Source organism: Saccopteryx bilineata, chromosome 2, assembly GCF_036850765.1.
Source record: "Saccopteryx bilineata isolate mSacBil1 chromosome 2, mSacBil1_pri_phased_curated, whole genome shotgun sequence".
Lineage (NCBI taxonomy): Eukaryota > Metazoa > Chordata > Mammalia > Chiroptera > Emballonuridae > Saccopteryx > Saccopteryx bilineata.
The window spans coordinates 387,263,148-387,287,276 of record NC_089491.1 but is presented as its reverse complement, the minus strand read 5'-3'; the positions used below and the strand labels follow the sequence as shown (position 1 = coordinate 387,287,276).

The 24,129-nt window shown below is 41.6% G+C and overlaps 1 protein-coding gene and 1 pseudogene across 2 annotated transcripts in view; one reads left to right on the top strand and one right to left on the bottom strand.

Moving 5' to 3' along the window:
• Window positions 1–24,129, top strand: part of LOC136327248 (phosphoinositide 3-kinase regulatory subunit 5) — a 74,165-nt gene that overhangs the window by 17,184 nt on the left and 32,852 nt on the right. The gene's annotated exons all lie outside the window — the stretch shown is intronic.
• Window positions 13,208–16,471, bottom strand: LOC136322692 (developmental pluripotency-associated protein 3-like; annotated as a pseudogene).

The following is a 24,129-nucleotide window of genomic DNA, read 5'->3' as shown; positions in this document are numbered from 1 at the left end:
ACAACAGGAAACCTTGGGGCTGCCTGATGTACATTTTACCCTTTTTTTTGTTTTTATTTTTGAACCTCTTTGATCTGTCTGGGCCTCAGGTTGTTGTAAGGGTATTTCTGCTGAGCCCTGCCTGTCAAGCCTCCTCCTTACGGGGGGCCCCGCCCCCCTCCTCCGGCATCCTCTGTCCTCTGACCCTCTGGCCTTGGCCACGTTCGTCCTCCACCCCGGTCACTGCCGTGGGGAGGGGGCAGGTCTAGGGAACCGTGGACACAGTGGTCCCATCTCGATGGTTCGGTGACTTGGAGCGTGTGCCTCTGTGCAGTCAGGCTTTTTTCCCTGCAACTGTCCTTCCCCACTCGGCCCACGCTCCCCCCTCCCCACACCTTTACCAGGCTGGGTCTTACTAGAAGCAGAGTAGTACCCTGCCCGGCGGGACCTGCTGCAGCTGGGCCGCATGTCTCTTGCTGGCAAACCGGGGGCGATGTGGCCGGGAAGGGAAATCTTTCATCCTTCCTGGGTCAGACTGGAGTGGAGGGACCCTCAGAACCCCTTCATAGGGACCCTGAGGCTGAGAGAGGCAGGGACTTTCCCAGGGCCCCCAGATTGGAGAGATGCCTGGATTTAAGGGGAGGAACGGGGAAGGGGGTGAGGAGGTCAGGTCCCAGCTCTGCCCGGCTCAGGTCATTTTGGGCATTGGGCTTTTCATAAGGTGCCAGAAAGTGCTGCTGCTTCCTGGCACCCCTTTTCCCTAGGTCTCACCTGGTCAGGAGGGAGCTCTCAGCAGCTTTGGGGGTGTAGGCAAGCCTTCTGGCTGCCCCATTTCCCACCCCATAATGTGCCAGTGTGGAGAGGCCCATTTTCCATCCTATGGACGAAGAAGCTGGGGTCCAGGGAGGTTACATGGCTAACCTGTTGCTCTCCACAAGGATCTCTGCAGAGGGAGCCGTGTGCCCCCCACAGCCCCCCTGGCTGGGCCGTGCCCTGGGTGCCCACTCAGGGCCTCTGCACCACACCCTCAGCTGGGGCCTCCCCCTCTCCCCGGGGAACGGCCGTGGGGGCTGCCCTTCTGAAGTCATATGAGAAGTCTGAAATGAGAGATGAGAAACTCCCCGAACCTCACAGGGGGCTGTGTTCAAAGGCAGTGAACTGCCCAGGGAACGAGAGGGTGTACAAGACTCAGACGGAGGCCAGCATGAGAAACTGAAATGCTATTCTGGGAGCTTCCCAGAAAAGAAGCAGATTTGAGGAATTCTGAACTCGGCAGAGATAGTGGGCAGGACGGTGATTCCTCCTCATGCCAGAACTGCTCAATATGGGGGACCTCCAGGGCAGCAGCAGCCCTGAGAGGGGCAGGATCTCCCTTCTCTCCTGGCCCACGTTCCCATTCCTGGGGGTGGGGGCAGAGACTCTCACCCCAGGGTCCATGGGCTTGCATAGGAAACATGTGACATTGTTACTTGCACTCACCTCTAACTGAACTTTAGTATTTCCTTCCATTATGAGTGTAAGGAACAGACCTTGGTCAGATTACTAGCACCTGTGTATAGGTCCAGATGTTTTCTTAACCAGATGTTTTCATATTATTTTGCCATTGTGCAGGTACCTCAAATGTCATTTATGCTCTTTGCTGCTTCAAAGTGGTCACAGTGACGAGACCCCCGCTACTGTTTTAATGAGAAGAACACATATTACCATTTCACAAATCAGATTCTTTAAGAAATTGATCATGTATTTCAGTGTAATTCCTTTCCTTGGCAATCCTATGTCTTTTATTTCAGGCATTTATTCTGAAAGTGGTCTGTAAATTTCTCCAGATTGCCCAAAGGGTCTAATGCCTAAAAAGGTCAGGAATTCCTGCTACTGGGATGATTAAGGTGGGCTTTGGTATTGGGCAGACCTGAGTTGGCATGTTGCCGCAGACCCTGAGATAATGGCTTTACCTCTCAAAGCCATGGCTTTCTTATGTGTACATGGGGGTAAGAGGTCTACTTGAGGATTTGTTCCATGTGCACCTGCCTGCCCGGTCTGGTGCCTGGCAGGAAGTGAGAACCTCACTGTGGGCAGTAGCTCATAAGACTTAAGCAGATTTTTAAATTATTATTACAGAGGAAATAATCTAGTTTCATTACTTACTGTCCCTCATGCAGAAGGGAAAACTGAATACCGGGATAGCGTCTCTCTGCTGTTTCTTTTGGTTTGGTCTGGGACCAGGTATCCCCCGATATCCAGTATGAATCGTGGTCCGTAAATCAAAATATTTAAGAAATAGCCATGGTAGAGCCATAAAATGGGATGTTATTCATTCATAAAAAAAAGTACTGTTACAAGCTTCACCATGAATGAGCTAGGAAACATGCTAAAAAAAACACAAACCAAAGACTACATAGTGTATGATTCCATTTATAGAAAATGGTCAGAAAAAAGAAACTCACAGGGACAGAGAGTGGTTGCTTGATGACAGGGGAAGAAAATGGGAAGTGGCTGCTGATAGATAGGTCTGAGGGTTCTTTTGGGGCCAATGGAAATATTCTGGATTTAGATCGTGGTTCTGGCTGGACAACATAGTGAATATGTGACAAACTACTAGAGTTTGCCCTTTAAAATGGTGAACTTAATGTTATGTAAATTGTATCAAAATTTAAATAAGTTAAGAAACAACTACCAATTTGTGCATGTAACCAAAGAATACTATGAGTGTTCTTGTGCCCACAAATTTGATAACTTAGGTGAAATGGACCAATTTCTTGAAAGAAACCCTCTGTCAAAGCTCATACAAGGATAGGTGATCTGACTATGTCTGTATCTTTTAAAGACATTTAATCAATTATTATTTTAAAAATATATTTTTTAAGATTTTATTTATTAATTTTCCAGAAGGAGGTAGGGAGTAAGAAGTATCAACTCATAGGTGCTTTGCTTTAGTTGTTCATTGATTGCTTCTCATATGTGCCTTGACTGGCAGGCAAGCCCAGGGTTTCGAACCAGAGACTTCAGAGTTCCAGGTTGATGCTTTACCAAACATTTAAGTAACAAAAGATACTGATTCTCTACAATAGTGATTTTCAACCTTGTTCACACATAAACTAGTTACTAAAATTCTGCAACACACCAAAAAATATATCCTATTTTTTGCCGATCTAACCAAAAAAAATAGGTATAATTTTGATTGCTTTACAAAAAATAATAATAGTAATTACTAACCCTTTTTGCTCCAAAGTGACTTTTTAAAAAATCAACTGCTGCCTGACCTGTGGTGGCGCAGTGGATAAAGCGTCAACCTGGAAACACTGAGGTTGCCAGTTCAAAACCCTGGCTTGCCTGGTCAAGGCACATATGGGAGTTGATGCTTCCTGCTCCTCCCTCTTCTTTCTCTCTCTCTCTCTCTCCCCCCCTAAAATGAATAAATAAATAAAAATTAAAAATTAAAAATCAACTGTCTATACGTCTATATTAGGATTTCTGGTACCAAGAATTAACCACTCAGATGCAACCTTATTACGTGACGTGAACACTAAGATGCAACTCTATTATATGACCTGTATATCTATGATTCAAGACAGGATATTCACACCAGATGGCGATGGTCGTGTTGGCTGTTGTCATATTTTTATTTGACAATCTAAGGGAGAAGAGGTCTGTGCCACTAACTAAATAGTCAGGCGTTGCATATTTTAAAAATTCTTGCAGCACACCTGTTGAAAATCACTGTTCTACAATATATTCTGGAAAGTAGAAGCAGATGGAACACTTCCTAAATCATTCTATGAGACTTACATTACCCTGATACCCAAATCACCAAAGATATTATAAGAAAGGGAAACTACAAACCAATATTGCTCATGAATATTGATGTAAAAGTCCTCAACAAAATGTTAACGAACAAAATCAACAATGTATACTAATAATTATACATTACAACTAACTGTTCTTCTGGCTGATTCAACTTTTTTGAAAGTTAATTAGTGTAATTTGTTACATCAGCAGGATAAAGAAGAAAAATCTATGATCATCAATTGATACAAAAAGTATTTGACAAAATCCAATATGCATTCATGATAAAAATCTCTCAGCAAACTAATAACAGAGAGAGGAACTACCTCAATAGATAAAGAATATCTGCAAACACCCTACATCCAACATCATACATAATTCTGAGAAACTAGATGCTTTCTCCCTAAGATTAGGAACAAGGTGAAGATGTCCCTTCTCATTTCTCTTATTCAACATCATACTAGAAACCATAGCTAATGCAATAAGACAAGAAAAGGAAATAAAAGATACATGATTGGGAAGAAAGGAATATTGTCTATGTAGAAAATCCCCCAAAATTGACAAAAACAAAACCCATTTATGGAACTAATAAGCAATTATGGGAAGATTGTAGGATACAAAGAAAGCTGTGTTTTCGTATATACTAGTATTGAACTATTGGAATTGAAATAAAAAAAAATACAACATCATTGACATTAGCACCAAAAAAAAAAAGGAATTACTTAGGCATAATCTAACAAAGTATGCACAAGATCTGTATGAGGAAGACTTCAATACTCTGATGAGCAAAATCAAAGATGATGTCAATAAATGAAAAGACATTCCATGTTTATGGATAGGCAGATTCAATATTGCTAATATGCCAGTTCTTCCCAACTTGATATATAGATTTAATTCAATGCCATTTCAATTAAAATTTCCCCCAAATTACTTTCTCTTTGTCAGCAAACTGATTCTAATAAGATTTATTATTAAGAATAGCCAAAGCAATCTTGAAGAAAAAGAACTAAGTTAGAGAACTGACAATACCTGACTTCAAGACTTACTATAAAGCTACAGTAGTAAAAAATTGTGATATAGGTGACAGGCTAGGCAAATAGATCAATGGGACAGAACAGAGAACCTAGAAATAGATCCACACAAATATAAGCAATTGGCCTTTGACAAAGTAAGAAAGCTAATTTAATGGAGAAATGTAGTCTTTTTAATAAATGGTGCTGTAACAATTGGATTACCACAGCAAAAGAAAAAATAAATTGAGACACTAACCTTAAATCTTTCACAAAAATGAACTCAAAATGGATCATACATCTAAAGGTAAAATTCAAAACTATAAAACTCCTAGAAGATACCAGAAGAAAACTTAGATGACCTCGGGTTTGGCAATGAATTTTTAGGTATAATACCAAAAGTATGATCCATGAAAGAAAAATTAAAAATGTATGCTCCATGAAAGACCCTATTAAGGGAATGAAAAAGTAAGCTATAGACTAGGAGAAAGTATTTGCAAAACATTTATCTGATAAAGTACTTGAATCCAAAATATGCAAAGAATTCTTAAAACTCAACAACAAGAAAATAAACAATCCAATTTTTAAACATAGGCAAAAGATCTGAATCACTCACCAAAGAAACTATATACAAATGACAAGTATATAAAAAGATGATCAATATCCCCTGTCATTAGGGAACTGAAAGTTAAAACAATGAGATACCTCTAAATATATATTAGAATGGCTAAAATCCAAACCACTGTTAGCACCAAATGCTGTCAGGGATGTTGAGTTAAAACAATGAGATACCTCTAAATATATATTAGAATGGCTAAAATCCAAACCACTGTTAGCACCAAATGCTGTCAGGGATGTTGAGCAATAAGAATTCAAGATGGTTTAGGAGACAGCTTACCAGTTTCTTAGAAAGCTAAGAAGTGTTGTCATATGATCCAGCAAGCTTCTAGGTACTTACCCAAATGAATTTAAAAGTTATTTCTACACACACAAACAAACAAACAAAAACCGCACATGAGTGTTTATAGCAATTTTATTCATAATTACCCAAAATTAGAAGCATCCAAGATGTCCTTTGGTAGGTGAACGGATATACAAACCATGGTACATTCATAGACTAGAATATTATTTAGTGGTAGGAAAAAAAAAAGAGCTACAAAGCCATGAAAAGACATGGAGGAGGCTTACGAGCATATTGCTAAGTGGAAAATAAAAACAGTCTGAAAAGTCTGCATAAAGTATAATGCCAACTGTGTGACATTCTGGAAAAGCCAAAACTACAGAGACAGTAAAAAGATCCGTAAAAAGACAGTAAAAAGCTAGGGGTTGGAGAGAGGGGCAGAGATGGACAGATAGAGCATAGGGGATTTTTCGGGCAGTGAAACCATCCTGTGTGGTATTGTAATGATGGACTCATGACATTTTGTTTCTGGCAAAACCCGTAGAACTGTACCACAAAGTAAACTGAGGGTTTCAATTAATACTATTGTATCAATATTGGTTCAACAGATATACTTCACTAATGGAAAATATTAATAAGAGGGGAAACTGTGGGCTCAGGGGGGAGGAGGAGGCAAAAACCTAAAACTGCTCTAAGAATGAAAGTTAATAAAAAGAAAAGAAAAGAGACAACCATTTCTTTATCTCCTTACATCAACAGAAATCCAGCCCTGAGTCCCATCCATCCTGCCAGGAGCTGTCCAGGGAGCTCGATTTTTACTTGCCTGACACATGCATTTCCCCAAGGTGGTTGCTTTGCCTTAATTAGCATGGGGACAGAGTTGGGTGGGGGGCAGTGGGCAAAAAGAAATAAATCAGTAGCACCATAAATTGCCCTGTGTGTGTACTCGGTGGCCTGAGGAACAGCTCCTAGAAAGCTAGGTTCTGATCTGAACCCCTCCCTTTGGCCTCCGGCAGAGGAAATACAGAAGAAAGCAGGGCCCACACCGTGGGTGGCCCAAAATGACTCGTTCCACACCTCGAGGATGAGGACAGACTGACTCACTGGCAAGTTACAATAGACGTGATTCCCCCTCGAGGCCTGAGGAATCTCCCCTGCTACTCGTGTGGTCAGAACATCATGGCCACCGATTCGGGTGGGGCCTTTGGTGTGCAGAGCACATCTGGACGTTCAGGTCCCCATCCAGGGAGAATCTCCGCGCAGTATGCTAGGTGCTGGGGCCAGAGCCCATGGCGAGGTGGAGGAGCCCCTTGTTATCAATGCTGAAAGTCCCCTAGGGAAAACAGTGACAATACAGGCATAGGGGAAGCAGAGAGGGTGCGGTGGGCACCCACCCAGCCGGGAGGGTAGGGGAGAGAGGGTCAGCAGGCCTTCCCTGAGAAAGTGACCTTGTCAATGGAAGACAGATAAACGCACATCAGGAGCAAGGGGAAAAGCAGGGACAGGCAGGGGAAGACGTGGAAATGTTCCAGGCGGACGGGGCGCAGGCAGGAAGAGGGTCGTAGGCAGGAAGAGGGTCCTTAAGGAGAGGTGAAGGGAGGGTCTGAGACTGGTCAGGGAGGAAGGGACCAGAGCTCTCAGGGGCCTGAAGCCGGGTTAGGGCTCAAACTTTGTCCTAAGGCATTGGAAAATCATTTGAAAGCTTTATGGGGCAGGGAGGGAACGAATGGCAATTGGATGGCCTTTTTTGGAGATAACTCTGCATAGAGCACTGTCTGTGCTGTGATCCCATGGACGTAAGAAGAAAAATGCACATGCGTGGGCATGTGTGTGAGTGCGTGTGCGGGCATGTGTATGGGCGCCGACATGCATTAAAGAGGACTGGAGTGAGTAGAAGACAAACTGAGGTGGAAAATGTGTGTGTGTGCACATATGTGTGTGTGTGTGTGTGTGTGTGTAAAGGGAAAATGGGGCAGAGCTAAATGGTTAGGCCTAGAAAACTTTAAAGAGTAATTCTATATAGTTAGTATTGCATGACTCTTTTAAAATTGTTTTAATTGAGGTATAGTTTGCATTCAGTGAAATTTTATTACACAAATTTTATTATACAGTTTGATGAGTTATGGAAAATATCCACACCCATGCAACCTATATTCCTATCAAGATATAGACTATTTCCATCCTTCCAGAAAGTTCCCTCATGCCCATTCCTGTCCAACCCTCCCCCTCCTCTCCAGAGACGGATGCTGTGTTGATTTTTTTTACCATGGATTTGTTTTGCTTGTTCTAGAACTTCCTGTGAATGAGACCATAGAATAGCAATCTTTTTGTGTCCAGCTTTATTCACACAATATGTTTTTGGTATTCATATTTGTTATTACATACATTAGTGGTTTGTTTTTATTCTTTGCATTGCTAAGTAGTAATGTACTATTATAAGAATCTACCAAATATGTTTATCCATTCTTCTGTTGATGGATTGGGTTGCTTCCAGATTGCAGTTATTATAAATAAAGCTGCTATGAACATTTTTGCACAAGTCTTTTTTTTTTTTTTTTTTTTTTGGTCGACATGTGTTTTCATTTATTTTGGGTAAAGAAGTGGGATTATTTGGTCAAAATGATAGGTATTTGCTAACTTTATGAAAATGCAAACTGGTGTTCAAACTGGTTACACCATGTTATGATTCTACCAATGATGGATGGTCGCTCCATCTCCTCACCAGCCTGGTGTTCATCTTTTTTAATGTTCGCAATTCTAGTGTAGGGTCATCTCATTATAGCTTTAAACCTGCATATTCCTGGTGACAGATGATGATCAGTGTTATTTTCATGTGTTTCATGACACTGGATATCTTTTGTAAAGTGGTTGTTCTTTAATTTTTTTTAAAATTTATTGTCTTGAGAGAGAGAGAGAGAGAGAAGAAGGGAGAAAGAAACATCAGTTTGTTATTCCACTTATTTATGTATTCATTGGTGATTCATGTACATGCCCTGATTGGAGTTCAAACCCACAACCTTGGCATATTGGGATGACACTCTAACCAACTGAGCTACCCAGCCAGGACTGAAGTGGTTGTTCCTCTTTGTCTGTTCACTTCTGGGGCTACACTACAAGTCATTTGTCAGATGTATGTATTGTGAATATTTTCTCTAGTCTGTGGTCATTCCGTAATTTTGTCATTTCAAAAATGTGATATAAATGGAATCTAAAGGAGGTCATCTTTCAGGGTTGGCTTTTTGATTCAGCGTAGTTTACTGGCTGTTGTGAGTGTGAATAACTGTTTCCTCTTTATTGCTGAGTAGTGGTCCATCGTGTAGAGATGTACCGTAGTTTATTCACCCACTAAAAGACATCTGGGGTGTTTTCAGTTTGGGGGCTGTTCTGGAGAAAGTTGCCATGAACATTCATGCACAGGTTTTTGTGAGAATATAAGTTTTCATTTCTCTGGGATAAATGCCCAGGAGAGGAATTGCTGGGCCATATGGTAGTTCTAGTGTATGTCTTCAGTGCGACAAATTTCCGTTACAGCATTAGCAGTGCCCCACAAATTTTGATATGTTGTATATCCATTTTCATTCTGTTCAACGTATTTTCGGGTTTCCCTTGAAACGTCCTCTCTGACCCATTATTTAGCTGTGTATTTACTTTCTAAGCATGTGGAGATTTTCCTATTATCTTTCTGTTACCACTTTTTAGTTCGACTTCATTGTGGTTATAGATCACACTCTATGATTTCAACTATTTCCAGTGTGTTGAGGTTGGTTTTATGGCCCACGATATGCTGTATCATGATATCTGTTCTACGAGGACTTGGAAAGAATGTGTGTTCTGCTGTGATGGGTGAAGTGTTTTAGAAATACTGATTAGGTACTATTGGCTGATGGAATTAGAGTTCTTTTATATCCTTGCTCATTTTCTATCAATTATTGAGAGAGGGATATTGAGGTCTTCAACTGTAATTATGGATTTGTCTATTTCTCTTTTCTGTTTTATCAGCTTTTACTTCATGTATTTTGCAACTCTGCTGTTCGGAGAAATAACATTTAGAACTACTGTATCTTCTTGGTGGATTGACATTTTTGTCATTATATAATGACAAAATTATATAATGTCCTTCTCTATCTCTGGTAATTTTCCTTGCTTTGAAGTTGCTTTATCTGATACTAATATAGCCACTTCTGTTTTCTTTTGATTAATATTTTCATTTGATTAATATTAATATTTTCACGCTGTTTTGTACATATATTACTTTCATCTTGCCTGTATCATTATGTTTGGAATTGAGTCTATTGTAGATAGCAAATAGTTGCGTCATGTTTTGTAATTGACTACTAATCTCTTTTAATTTTGTATACTTAGACTAATTAAATTTAATGTAATTATTGATATGTTTGAACTTTAGTCTGCTATTTTATTACTTGTTTTCTGTTTTTTTCCTCTGTTTTTGTTATTATTTCTGGGGGGTTTTCCTCTGTTTTTGTAATTGTTCTGGATTGTTTTTCCTGTTTTCCTATGGATTATTTGAATATTTTTAAAAAATTTATTTTGACCTATTGATAATGTTTTAGCATGTATCTCTTTGTTTAGCATTTTTAGTGGTTGCTTTAGATATTACATTATATATACCCAATTTATCAGTCTAATAATGTCATAATTTTACCCATTCTAATGAAGTTTGGAAGACTTACCTCCCTTTAGACCCCATTACCTTTTCCCATTTGTAATATAATTGTCTTTAAGTATTTACTCTGCATACACTTAGAACCACATCAGACAGTTGTATAATTTTTGATTCAACCACCAAGAGAAGGAGAGTCTATTGCATTTACCCAGAGTTTTGCTTGCCATTTTCTTCCTTCATTCCTGATGTTCCAAGATATTTTTTTCTTTATAATCTTCTTTCTGTTTAGAGAATTTACTTGAGCATTCTTTTAGGATAAGTATGCTGGTGACTAGTTCTCTTAGTTTTCCTTCATCTGAGAATGTTTTGATTTCCCCTTCATTCCCGAAAGATATACCACTGGGTATGGGATTCTGGGTTTGACGGTTCTTTTCTTTCAGCTCCTGAAAAGTGTTGCTTCGTTCTTTTTGGCCTTTGTGACTTCTGATGAGAGAGCCACGGTTATTTGAATTGTTTTTTCTCTAAGGGAAGTTTTTCTCTCCTTTGCCTTTAGTTTTCGGAAGTTTGACTGTGATGTCTCTTGGTGTGTGTTTCTTGGATTTATCCTGTCTAGAATTCTTACTGCTTCTTGAATCTTTAGTTTTATATATTATGCCAGATTTGCCAAGTTTTCGGTCATTAATTCTTTGCGTCCTTTTCCAGCTCGCCCTCTCCCACTGGGACTTGACGTGAGTGTGAGACCTTTTTGCTTTATCCCACAGATCCTTTGAGGCCCTGTTAACTTTGCTTCAGTTCACTTTCTCTCTGTGGTTCAGACTGGATAAAGTTATTGTTTTATATTCAAGTTCATTGATTGTTCCCCCAGTCTCCTCCATTCTGCTATTGAACCCAACTGCTGAGTTTGTTTTTGGGGTTTTTTTTTTTCATTTATCATATTTTTCAGTTCTAAAATTTCCGTTTGGGACTTATTTATCTCTTCTAGGTCTTGGCTGACACTTTTATAGCTTTCCTTTGTTTATAATTATTCCTTGAAACATAGGTTTTAGGTATAGAATTCTACAATGCATCATCTGTGCTGTATTGTGTGTTTAGCACCCCAAGTGAAGTCTCCTTGCGTCACCATTTATCCCCGCTGCCCCTCTACCCATTGCACCTCCCTACCCCTGGCGATCACCATCCTGCCGTCTGTGTCCATGAGTCTTTCTGCCCTTCGCCTAATCTCTTCTAACATCTGTGATTTTGGTGTTGTCATCTATCGATCGCCTTTTTCATTTGGTTTAAGATCTCCCCTGGTCTTGATGCAACAAGTTATTTTCTATGGAAACTTGGACATTTGGGGGTATTATGAGAGTTCTCAGGCTCCGGGTCTATTTAAACCTCTTACTTTATCTGGCTTTCTCTAATAGGTCCCTAAAAGGGGGAGTGGGAGTGGAGGGACACCCCCTTATTACTCTCAAATGAGTGTGTAAGTCCACGTCCCATGCTCAGCTCCCACTGAAATCTGGGAGGTGCTCCTAATTACTGCCGGCGGAGTGGGATTTCTGGCTCCCTGTAGGCGTCCCCTGATAGTTCCCTGGCTGGGAGGGACAGAAGTGCCTCATTACTGTCCATGACACCATGAGATTGAGGAAATGACTTCATTACCACTGGGCAGTAGTAAAAGTCCTGACTCCCTGGCTGGGCTTCCTCTGACATCACCCCAGAGAGAGAGAGAGAGAGAGAGAGAGAGAGAGTGTAGAGGGTGCTCCTTACTGTCTGGTGGGGCTGAAAGTCCAGACCCCCTTTAGGTCTCCACTGACAACAGAGGGTAGAAGGGGGCTCATTACTGCCAGTGGATATGAAAAGCTTGGTCCTCTACTTGGCTTTCTCAATACCGCCCTGGTTAGGGCTCCCTAACCTCTTGTATATAGCCCGGCCAGAGTGAAGTCTAGATTCTCCATCTAGGCTTTCACTAGTGGAGGTGGTTCCATAGCTTTTCCTGCAGTTATTAGCTGGAGTAGGGAGATTATTGTTTTAAAAGTTTTTTCTTTAATGTTATTAAAACTAAATTTAATGGGGTGATATTGATCAATAAGAGTACATAGGTTTCAGGTAAACATCTCTATAGCATTTGAACTGTTGATTGCTCTGTGTGCCCATCACCCAAAGTGAAATCATTTTCCGTCACCATATGTTTGTCCCTCTTTACTCCCCATCCACACCACAGTTTTCCGTCATGCTAAGCTACCCCTTTCCTGGTCCTTTGACTAGAGAGAGCAGGCTTTTCTTCAGGGGCTATTTTTCTTTTGTCTGCACCCATTGGTATTTCTTTTTAAAAAAAAAAAAAAAAGAACAATTTTTTTTTCTTTTTGAATAAAGAACATTTTTAAAAGGTCTTATATGCCCAAATTTTAATACAATGCTCTATACACACATTTGCTGCTAAAAATTAAAATAGCACATCAAAAAACTGGTTACAATTCAAATTTTTGAAAACCAGAGAATCTAGCTAACGCACCCTGTCCTAGTCATACTCTGGCCAAACCACCCAATGTTTTCTTTTTACATTCCTTCCACACAAGTTACTTGCTTCTAATTCTTGATTTGAGTTTTCCTCTTACTGACTTCAGGCTTCTAAAACACAATGACAACACTCCAGACCTATCAGTGCTTCTTTGGGTCCAATAAATACAGAAGTGAAGCATTTAGATGCGAACTACATAGATTCCTTGTAAATTAGTGGCATTGCGGTAGACAAGAAAAAGATATGAAAAAAGACATCACAGAACTTCTATCATAGGTTATAAAAATATTGGTATACTGTCTGTCCTAGCACAGAGTAGCATTCCCAAGCTGCTGCAGAATGACCTTGCAATTACTAGCAAGAAAAAAAAGTACAAGAATAAAGTTTATGGCTAAATCAACTCCATGTCAAAAGTTATTCTCCATACTAATATTATCAGAAGGCTCTCCGTGATATAAGCAATAATGACAGTTATACCTAAATCTTCTGAATCTTGATTCAGTCTCAGGTTTCCTTTCCTGCTGGTCTTTCTTAAGCAGAGACAGGGTACCATATCTAATAATTTGTAACATCTTTTGTATCTTTTCTTTCCGAGCAGCTGCCAATGTCCTTACTCCCTGTAAGGACATTGCAGAGCGTGCCTGACCCTGCAGAGCGTGCCTTGACCCAACCCCAGTCCAAACCCCTTCAAGTGTTTTCCTCTCTCCTGCTGTTGGGGTGAACATTCTGGTAGAAGGGAAGGGAATTTGATACTAGGGTTGAGAGTCAAGTTACCAAGGTGCTTTGCTAGTACTTCTGAGTCAGCTTGAGTGCCCTCTGACTTCTTCACGGAGCATCTGAAAAGACTCCGGCCGGGGTCAAGGTTGTGTTAAGCTTTGGCGAGTCCATTGGAAGTCTAGTCACAGCCTGAAGCTCCTCCTCGATCCTCTTAAAGGGTTCAGTGCTGAAGTCTCTCCAATTGGTACAAAGTAGCTCCCCCAAAAGAACCAATGTAGCCCAGAAAGAGTGAGAAAATCCCAAATTGCAACAAACGTGGTAAAAGGAAGAGCTAACCCACACCCATTGGCTTTCCAAGCTTGCTGGCTCTTTAGCTCCAAGTCTGAGGAATTCGAGAAAACCCAGGGATTTTGCCACCATGTTCCTTCTTGTTCCCAAGGTCCCTACTTGGTGTGCCTTCTCTCCACCTTTCAGAGTCTTTTACGTTCATTTTTAATATAATGTCCAGAGTTTGTATTTGTACTTAGCAGGAGGAATCGGGGAAAGTATATCTATTCAACGTTCCCAGAACTGTTGTTCATTTTTTATATATTGATACTTAACACCTATAATTTGTGTGCTGAAATACAATGCATAAAAAATGTGTTATTAGAATGTTTATAGGAAAAGATAAAAGTTCTATTTGACCTTGGCTCTTGGAGATAACCTCTTGTTAGCAATTTGGCAGGTGATCATATAGACTTTTTTTAAGATGTAGCTATAGATCTTTAAAAAACATAATTGGAAGCATCCTTTTGGTCACAGTGACTAGAAATGAGTCTGTGCTATCTAAAGGAGAAAAGGAAACTTAGCAGAAGACTCCCGGGGCATCTCATGAAAGCCCAGCCTAAGTAGAACTCAACGGAGTTGCCTCTCTCCCACCTCCCTTAGCCTCCTCTGCCTGTTCCGGTGGGTCTTACTGCCCTCTGCTTATTCTCCCAAGGTCACCAAAACCCCACGCCACCCAGTCCAGTGGCCCTTTTCTGCCCTGGTTTTGTGGGTCTTGCAGCAAGATTTCACACTCCCTCCTCGAACCTCTCTAGTTTTGAGTTTCTATGACATCATGTTCTCTTCTTACTTCTCGAGTTGCACTTTCTCAGTATCCTTCTGCTGGTTCTGTCCGTGCCACCTCTTAACACTGGCGGCCCCAAGCAGGACTGAGGCCCAGGCGCCCCACTCTCTGTTCACACCGTTCCTAGTCTGAGTGACCGCTGTCCTCAATGCCGCCCAGACCTCTCCATGGAGGTCAAAAGGGGATATAATTTGGACAAAGCAGGACTCTTGCTTTCCCCTCCTGGAAGGTGCTCTTCCCAGGATTGCCCATCTCAGCAGATGTGACCCGCCAATCTTCACTGAAGGGGAAGACAGACGGGGATCAAATATCTGAAAAGGCTGCCCATCCACATGGGTACCAGACTTTAATCAGCCCTGATGCAAAGTCTGCTGTGCACCTTCTATAGAGATTTCGACCTACATTGAAGTCTAGATTTTCTTAAGCCATTTCCATCTGAGTTAGACATAATGTCAGTCCTTGGCTCTGGCCTGTCAGCGTTGGGTGTTAGTCTGCTGTGTGTGCATATCTCTTCCTTTGGTCTAGTCTTCATGGGTGTATTTGGTAAGGAGTCGGGAGAAGCTGAATCAATGCCTGCCGTCCTAATGTCACAGTAAATAGCCCCTTAGAGTCCTACAGACTTCTAGACTGGGCTACATGGGACTCTTGGAATCAGTGTTTGTTTCATAAAAAGCTGTAACAGTCACACATGGCCAAGTATCAGGAGGAATGTCTGATTTCAGTTCTGTCCACAAACATTGATAGTTTCTTTTCTTGTTTGAGAAGTTTTTCTTGCACTAACAAACCATATTCATGAACGGGATATAGAGGGAGAGGCGAGAGGTTTCTCTTATACAATTGGGCCAGGGTTGAGAGAGAAGGAGACTTGAGAAGATGGATATGCCTGTGTCTGAGAGCAGTTACCTGTTGCTGAATTAACAGAGAGACCTCGGGGTGCTAAGTGGTTTCCACTCTGGGAGGGAAGAAAAGATGGTGGAGGGAAGAGGTCATGGATTAGACCAGTCTGTGCCCAATATTTTTCTATTAGTAAAGCACCTGGGAGTCATAGTGCTCCGTAAAAATCTTCTTTGCTCAAGTCTGTAAAATACTCACGCCTGTCTTCCAAGCTGAAAATGATTTTGCAGAAAGTGAGCAGCCTGTGATGAATGCAGTGTGTCACAACCACAATCTTTTTCCACATCCAGAAAAAAACCCAGAAAGCTCCCAGATGTATGTGTCATTGACCTTTCTGGAGTTTTTACATCTACACTCAGGTTTTTTGTTTTGTTTTGTTTTCATTTTGCTTTCTTACTTTGTGAGCATTTGTTGGCAAACAAGACAGGCCCCACATTTGAAAGGTGGCAGAATTAACCAGTCTTCAGGGCCAGGTGCTGATGGATTAGCCTAGGGGCCCATTGAATTTGGCTGCTACCTAGAGTTTTTACCTTAGTAAATTTTTAGTCTTCATCTTGGCAGTAACTTCAGTTTGCTCCATTACGGTTTCCTTTAATGTGCATAGAGAAGCCACATTGCATAGGACAGATCAAGAGAGGACATACATCACTTACCAGCCAAGAGATCACTCTGTTACTCAGTCTCCTCATCTTTAAGATGAGCGTAAGAGAGGATCCTATAGATCCAATGGGTTAATTCATAGAAAACAGCCCCAGAACAGTGCCTAGCACATGGTAAGCCCTCAATTAGCATCAGCTGCGACTGTTATAATTATTATATGGGAAGGCAAGTACTGTATTGCTTTCTTTTCAGTACTCTTCCCTTCTACGTGGATAGAAGGGACTCAGAGAGACCGGGGTTCAAATTCTGCCTAGGCTACCTGCACGTTGTGCAACCCTGGGCAAGTCATTTCGCCACCAGGAGCTGCGCTTTCCTCATCCTGGCACATACGTTCAGAGTTTTATGGGGCTGTTCAGAATCATTGAGATCATGTGCTTTGAGCCCTACGCACAGTGTCGGGCACAGTCAGGGCTGCGTGCACGTTAGCGTGTTTCTCCTTCCCTCCTCCGTTCCTCATCTTGTTTCTTCTTGGTCTTAATCATGACTTTGTCTTCCTGAGCACTCATGGGCTCTTTCCTGGCAGAGAGGAGAGTGAGCCAAGTTGGGGGGCAGGTGAAGCCTTCTCTATGCTCCCTCAGGAGTTCCCCGTTTTTACACATTTCTCCTTCACCCTGCTACCTCCTCTTCTCTGCCCCGCCCCCCGCCATGACATCTCCACCTAATTTTTCCTATTTCCTCCCTCTCCTGGCCCTGGAGGGTGGGAGGCCACTAGCCACTGCCACTGCTGTAATAGACTCATTTGTTAGCTGAATGTCCCTCCAGGAATCTTACGTCTTGAAAAATAAGCTAGATCAGAGGAAGTGAGTAACCCTAACCCATAGGGAACGAATCACTGACAAGGAGAATTCAGGCACTTTTTTGTGTAAGACATCTTCCCTGGAAGCCCCAAATTCTGACACAGGCGAAACCGCATCCTCAGTCCTTTGTCTAGAAAACATTAGAAGTGATTTCCTACAAACATGGCACAGGAAAGAACGTGGGCTTTGGGAGTCAGGCCAACTTTGGATGTGCTTCCTGCTCAGGCCACAGGAACTACTGCCGTAGGAACTTGGGCAGATAAGTGACTGACTCTCTCTGTTCCGCAGGAATCGTGAAAACCTGATTATCTCATGGAGTGATTATGATCATTAAACCTTCCCTTCTTCCTTCCCTCCTTCCCTCTCTCCCTCCTTCCCTCCCTTCTTGCCTTTCTTCCTCCCTTCCTGCCTTTCTTCCTCCCTTCCACCTTCCCTTCCTCCTTCCCTCCCTCCTTTTCTTCCTTCCTTCCTCCCTCCCTCCCTCCCTCCCTCCCTCCCTCCCTTCCTTCCTTCCTTCCTTCCTTCCTTCCTTCCTTCCTTCCTTCCTTCCTTCCTTCCCTCCTTCTTTCCTTCCTTGCTTCCTTCCTGGCTGAAACTTACAGATGATTGACATTTTTATGTAATGTCATAAAGATGTTAATTCATTTTTTTAGCTCTTTTTTTTAATTGATTTTATTTTGCAAGAGAGGCAGGGAGGGGGGGAGAGAGAGAGAGAGAGAGAAACATTGAGCTGCTCCTGTCTGTGCCCTGACGGGGGAATTGGACTGGCAACCTTTGTGCTCCGGAACAATGCTCCCACCAACTGAGCTATCCAGCCAGGGCATAGTTTGTTTGGAGTTTTTTCCAGCTCTATTAAAAACTTGTAGTAAAGTACACTTGACATAAAATGTGCCACTTAACCATTTTCAGGCGTACAGGGCAGTAGTGTTAGCGCTTTCACATTGTGCAGGTGACCTCCAGAACTCTTTTCCTCTTGTGAACCTGAAACTCTGTACCCATTAAACAATAACTCCTCATTTCCTTCTCCCCTCAGCACCTGGTGGCCACTTTCTGTCCCTGTGAATTTAGCTGCTTTATGTGTCCCATAGAAGTGGAACCATATTTTCTTTTTTGTGATGGCATATTGCACTTAGCACAATGTCCTCCAAGTTCATCCCTGTTGTGGCATGTGTCCGAATTGCCTTCTTTTTTAAGGCCAAATAACATTCCAGGGTAGAGCCCACATTTTGTTTAGCCAGTCATCTGTTGATGCCTACTTGGGTTGCTTCTATCTTTTGGCTGTTGTACATAATGCCACTCTGACCGTGGGCGGACAGTGCGTCGTTCAAATACCTGCTTTCAGTTCTTTTTGCTATATACCCTGAAGCAAAATTATTGGGTCATATGGTAATTCCATTTTGAATTTTTTGAGGAACTAGAATACTGTTTTCCTAGTGGCCATACCATTTTACATTTTCACCAACAGCGCCTAAAGCTTCCAACTGCTTCACGTTCTTGCTGACGCTTATTTTTGTTTGGTTTTGGTTTTGATAGTAGCCATCCTAATTGGTGTGACAGTGTATCTCATTGTGGTTTTGATTTGAAATTCCCTGATAGTTAGTGACGTTGAGCATATTTTCGTGTGCTGATTGGTCATTAGCTTGTCTTCTTTGCAGGAATGTTTATTCAAATCCCTTGTCCATTTTTAAATTGGGTTGTTTGTTTTGCTCTTGTTGAGTTTATATTTATAGCAATTCTTTATATAGTCTGGTCATTAAGGTCTTATCAGATATATGATTTACAAGAATTTTCCCCCATTTTCTTGGTTTCCTTTTCACTCTTGTTTCTTTCAATGCACGGGCTTTTAAATTTTGATGCAGTCAAGGTCATCTATTTTCCCTTTTGTTTTCTGTGCCTATAGTGCCACATCCAAGAAATCATTGCCAAATCTAATGTGATGAAGCTTTTGGCCAACTTTTTCTAAGAGTCTTATAATTTAAGTTCTTTGCACTTTGTCTCTGATCCATTTTGAATGAACTCTTTATGATACTGAATCTGCCTAACTAACAACAAGGTATGCATTTCCACTTACTTGCCTCTTTCGTGTCCCTCAGTTTTATTTCATTAGAATTGTGCACACTTGTAAAGTTTATTTTCTCTTCCTTTGTTCTTTTTTGTTGCTATTATATACAGGATCTTCTACTAACACAATTTCTGGGGGGTTTTATTTGTATAATTGAATAATATCAATTTCTGTTTTAATTTGTACCCAACCACCTTCCCTAATTCTATTTTTTGTTATAGTCATTTTTTCAGTTGATTATTTTGGGGTTTCTATAAATATTTTGAGGGTAAAAAAAAGATGAATTATGACAATTTTATATTTGGCAAAGCTACAATTTATAGTGAGACCCACTGAATGACGTACAACAAATGGTCTCAGAAAGTACCTAACCCACACACTCATCCTGAAGCTACTCGAAATGCCCTAGCTGAGCAAGAAATTAATCACAGTAAAAAAACTCATGGGACAGCATGGCACAAAACAGCAAACAATGAAACAAATCAAATTAAAGCCATTGGCCAAAACAAACAAACAATTGCTATTATCATAGTCGCTATACTTACTATAAATGTTGAAAATAATTAAAGAATTGCAATGTAGCGTAAAGGTATTTACTACACATTGGACCTGTATTAAAGAAGATAGAATGTTATAATATGAAGATTAAAAGGCCTAAAATCACTGATTCAGATATAATTTTAGAAACTATATGGAAATTCTAGATACAGATCTTTGCTAATACATTTTTAGATCTTGATTAAAAATGAGTGATACTGTCAAAAACCTGAATTCACAGAATTGACATGTGAGGAAGTTGAGTACCTAAACAGCCCAAAAACTCCAGGAGAAATTTGCAAAAGGATTCCAAATATAACTTTGTGGAGAGGCACTGAGGTCACTCACTGTGGGGAAGCCAAGGATGATTCCCCCCTAAGCAAATGGTGCCATGACTATCCTGGGGTTCTAAGCTCAGTTTTCAGTTACAGATTTACTACCTTCTAATCTGAGCAAGTTGCTTCACGGCTCAGTCTCCATTTTTTTAACCTGTAGAATGGGAGATTTGCACTAAATGATCTCTAAGGTGCCCTCCTCATCTTATAGTCTATGTATATGTGTACTTGCAAATTAGAGAACATTGCCTTCCAAGCCTGATATGCAAGCAAATCATCGGGGGAGTTATTTTATCTCTTGGCCCAGTCTCAGAGGCATCTAGAGTTGGGGAGCAGAGTTGTGTATGCTAGGAAAGTATCCTGATAGTTAATAGACAGTATTTATTGAAATCTTATTTTGTGCCAGGCACTATTCTAAATATTTTTTGTATGTTAATGCATTTTTATCAACCTTGAGTTCTCACAGACACCAAGAACACATCTGGCATGTTCTGTTCTTTTAGATGACACAAAATCAGTGATAGACACAAATGCAAACTGAGCATCAATACCTTATGGTAACATTTGGTCATAGGTGTCATTGAGATGTTCCAGAATATATTAACTCCTACCTTTTTATAGGTTGCCATCCAAATGAAAACACAGCTAACTATTCTCACAAAGAACCCTTAGAAACCTTTCAAGAACCCCAGAGAGTCCAATCTCAGTTCAGGAACATTGATTTAGGGTAGTTTAAGGCAGCCAACCCTGCACCAATCTACCCACAGTAACTAGGAACTAGGAGTATACATGGAATAGCAAGTTTATGAAAGGCAGCAAGGCACTGGATAACCACCCAGAAAGATATCTAAAGGATATGTAAGGTTATATAACTATATAAAAGGTCTTAGAGTTGTGTATGCCCTCCACCCAGCTTCCCTTAATGTTTACAACTCACATAACATGGTACAGTTATCAAAACGAAGAACAGCCTGACCAGGCGGTGGCGCAGTGGATAGAGTGTCGGACTGGGATGCGGAGGACCCAGGTTCGAGACCCTGAGGTCACCAGCTTGAGCGCGGGCTCATCTGGTTTGAGCAAAAAGCTCACCAGCTTGGACCCAAGGTTGCTGGCTCGAGCAAGGGGTTACTCGGCCTGCTGAAGGCCCACGGTCAAGGCACATATGAGAAAGCAATCAATGAACAACTAAGGTGTCGCAATGCGCAATGAAAAACTAATGATTGATGCTTCTCATCTCTCCATTTCTGTCTGTCTGTCCCTGTCTGACTCTCTCTCTGTCTCTGTACAAAAGAAAAAAAAAGAGAAAATGCTGAACATTCCTAAATTTTAAAAAAAACAAAAAACGAAGAACAACTGGTATGACACTGTACAGTGCTGTAGACTTGATTGAATTTTGGCTGTTAGCCCCTAATGTCCCCTTTCAGTTCCAGAGTCCAGCCCAGTATCCACATTACAGTTAGCTTGTTGTGTCTCCTCAGTCTCTTTCAATCCGTGCCAATTCTTCAGTCTCTCCTTATCTTTTATGACTTGACACTTTGGTGAGTACTGGGCAACTCTTTTATAAAATTTTTTTTAACTTGGTTTTGAGTGATCTTTCCTATGATTAGATTATGGTTATGTGTTTTTAGAAGTATCCACAAAGTGATGTCATGTCCTCTTCAGTACATGATATCAGGGGATAAATGATGTTTTCTTTTTTTTCTCTCTCTTTTTTTTTTTTTTTTACTGATTTGATTGATTGATTGAGTTTTACAGAGAGGGGGGCAGGAAACAGGAAGTGGTTGCTTCACTCTAGCTGTTCATTGGTTGCTTGTCATAGGTGCCTTGACCAGGCAAGCCCAGGGTTTCAAACTGGTGACCTCCATGTTTTAGGTTAGTGTTCAATCTACTGAGCCACCACAGGCCAGGCAATGATGTCTTCTTATTGGTCATGTTAACTTTACTCATGAGGTTTTTAGGTGGTACTGGGTCCCTCCACTCTGAAGTCATTACTTTCCCCTATTAACTGATTAATTTCTTGGGGAAAATACTCTAAGATTATGCAAATGTCCTGTTCCCTCTAAGATTTTTGCCCATAGATTTTAGTATCAATTGCCTGCAGAATTCTTGCTGTGGTGTTTGCCTAATGGTGATTTTGTATTACTGTCATTCCTCTCACAAATTATTAATTGGTATTCTTTTGTAAAGGAGACTATTTCTTTCTCCTCTATTTATTTATTTTATTATTTATAACAATAGTGTAGACTCATGGGTATTTACTTCAATCTATGAATTATACCCTAACACTTTCATTAGATATTTTGTTTTTCAAATTATCCTGGCTTTGGCCATTGAAAGCTCCTTCAAGCTAGGTCTCATGTCTGTTGATACTCTTTATGCTTTTGCAAATACTGACTTATTTTCCTGTATTACAAGGTGCTCGGGGTTTATCATGTATATTTCCTGCTCTAGTCATTTCTCCAAGGAGCCCTGGTTCCTTGATTAGAAAGTGGTATTTAGAAACCAAGACCTGGGCACTAGGTGTGCTCACTGTTAGAGACTCTGCTGTTTCTAGCCTTTCTCGGCAGCCAGAGCTAGAAAATAGATGCATGCATATTAATTCAAGCATATACACATTGTTTGTACTTTCACACGTATCTATCTGTATATGCATTAACAACCATGAGTCCATACCGATTTCTCCTGTGCCAGTCTAACGCTCTGAGATTGGGTCATTCTAGACTTCCCCCTTTTCCTTATTTGTAATTTCTTTCTCCATCAGTAAGAAACTTGCTCTCATTATCTATGATATGTTTCCTTCTTTGTCCAACCCTAGTGTACACATAAAGAAGTTCCGGGACTTTTCGCCCACATCCCTGTGAGCCACAGGGGCCGTAACTAGAAGTAATATTTGTACATGGTTATTTAGCCTTATTGTATCCAGTCAAAATGCTGTTTTCCAAAGTTACTCAGGTTAGTTCACTCCCCATCCTTTTCAATGTGGTTATGTTGATCACTTATACTACAGTTAAGTTCATTTGTTACTGTTTGTATCCCGTTTTTTGCCCGCCCCCTAATACCTTGTTGCATTGGAGTTGTTCTTTAATTTGGGGTATAGGGAATATCACTATGGTCCTAAGAGTCAACACAACACAGAAAGGTATTCCCAGGGAAGCGCTGTTCCCCCTCACTCACTCCCACGCCTTCTCACTACCCCCTCTGTTCCACCCTCTCTCACCCCATCTCTTTAGTTTCTGGTGTAGACTTCCTGTATTGGCAGTGAGAATTTTTAAGTCAGGTCTCAGAAGAGATTCTGCCTTAAGCAGTCAGGCAGAGGAGTGTAGGGGCAGGAAGGGAGGTCCAGCCTCGGATGACAATAGGAAAGGGGAGAGAGAGATGTGACCCAGGACCAAAGCAGGTGGGTATAGAGCAGGGCCACATGTCTCGGGGTCTCTCTTATTCCCACCTGTAGGGCTAAGGCTTCAGCACAGGCCTGGAATGTTCCAGAACACCAGGGAAGCAGCATGGGGTGCCCACCAAGCCCGGAGGGCCATGCTTCCCTCCCAATTCTGCTATTCCTCACCATTCCAGAAGTCTCCCGAGAAAAGGTGCCCTCTCTGTGCCCTGTGTGAGGCAGCCTGAGGAAGCTGGGCCCAGGCAGACCCTGATCTCTGACTAGTCCTGCACAGTAGGGAAGACGACCCCTAGTTTGCATCAAGGGCTTATGCCCGTGATGGGGAATCTATGACACGTGATTCAGCACTGACACGCATAGCCATTTTCAATGACACGCGGCCGCATGTGGCCGCATACCAGAGAAGTATGGGGCCACATGCCAAGAAGGATGTTTCATCCTTGGCTCCTGCATGGCCAGGTGCAGTGGCTGAGGATAAAACATTTGCTGTAGTGTACATTCTGTGCTGGAGGTCTGTAGGCCAAAACAACAGAACACCGGCACAGAGCATCTGGTTCTGGGACTTCTGGTTAGGCCGTTAGGGGATCTTTGACCTCACTTTCGGCTGGCAGAGCAGGGAGCAGCGGAATGCCGTGGGGGACGCATCTCTGGGGGCCCTGTGATCACCATTACCAGCAACCACATAACCACAGCAACCATCATCCAATCTACTGTTCTGGGGTGTCGTGGATTTCTAATTGACCATCATTACTGAGATAAGTGAGGGGGAGGCTGGGAGAGGCGAGGGCCTGTGCTATGGGTGCCGTTTCCCACCATTAGAAA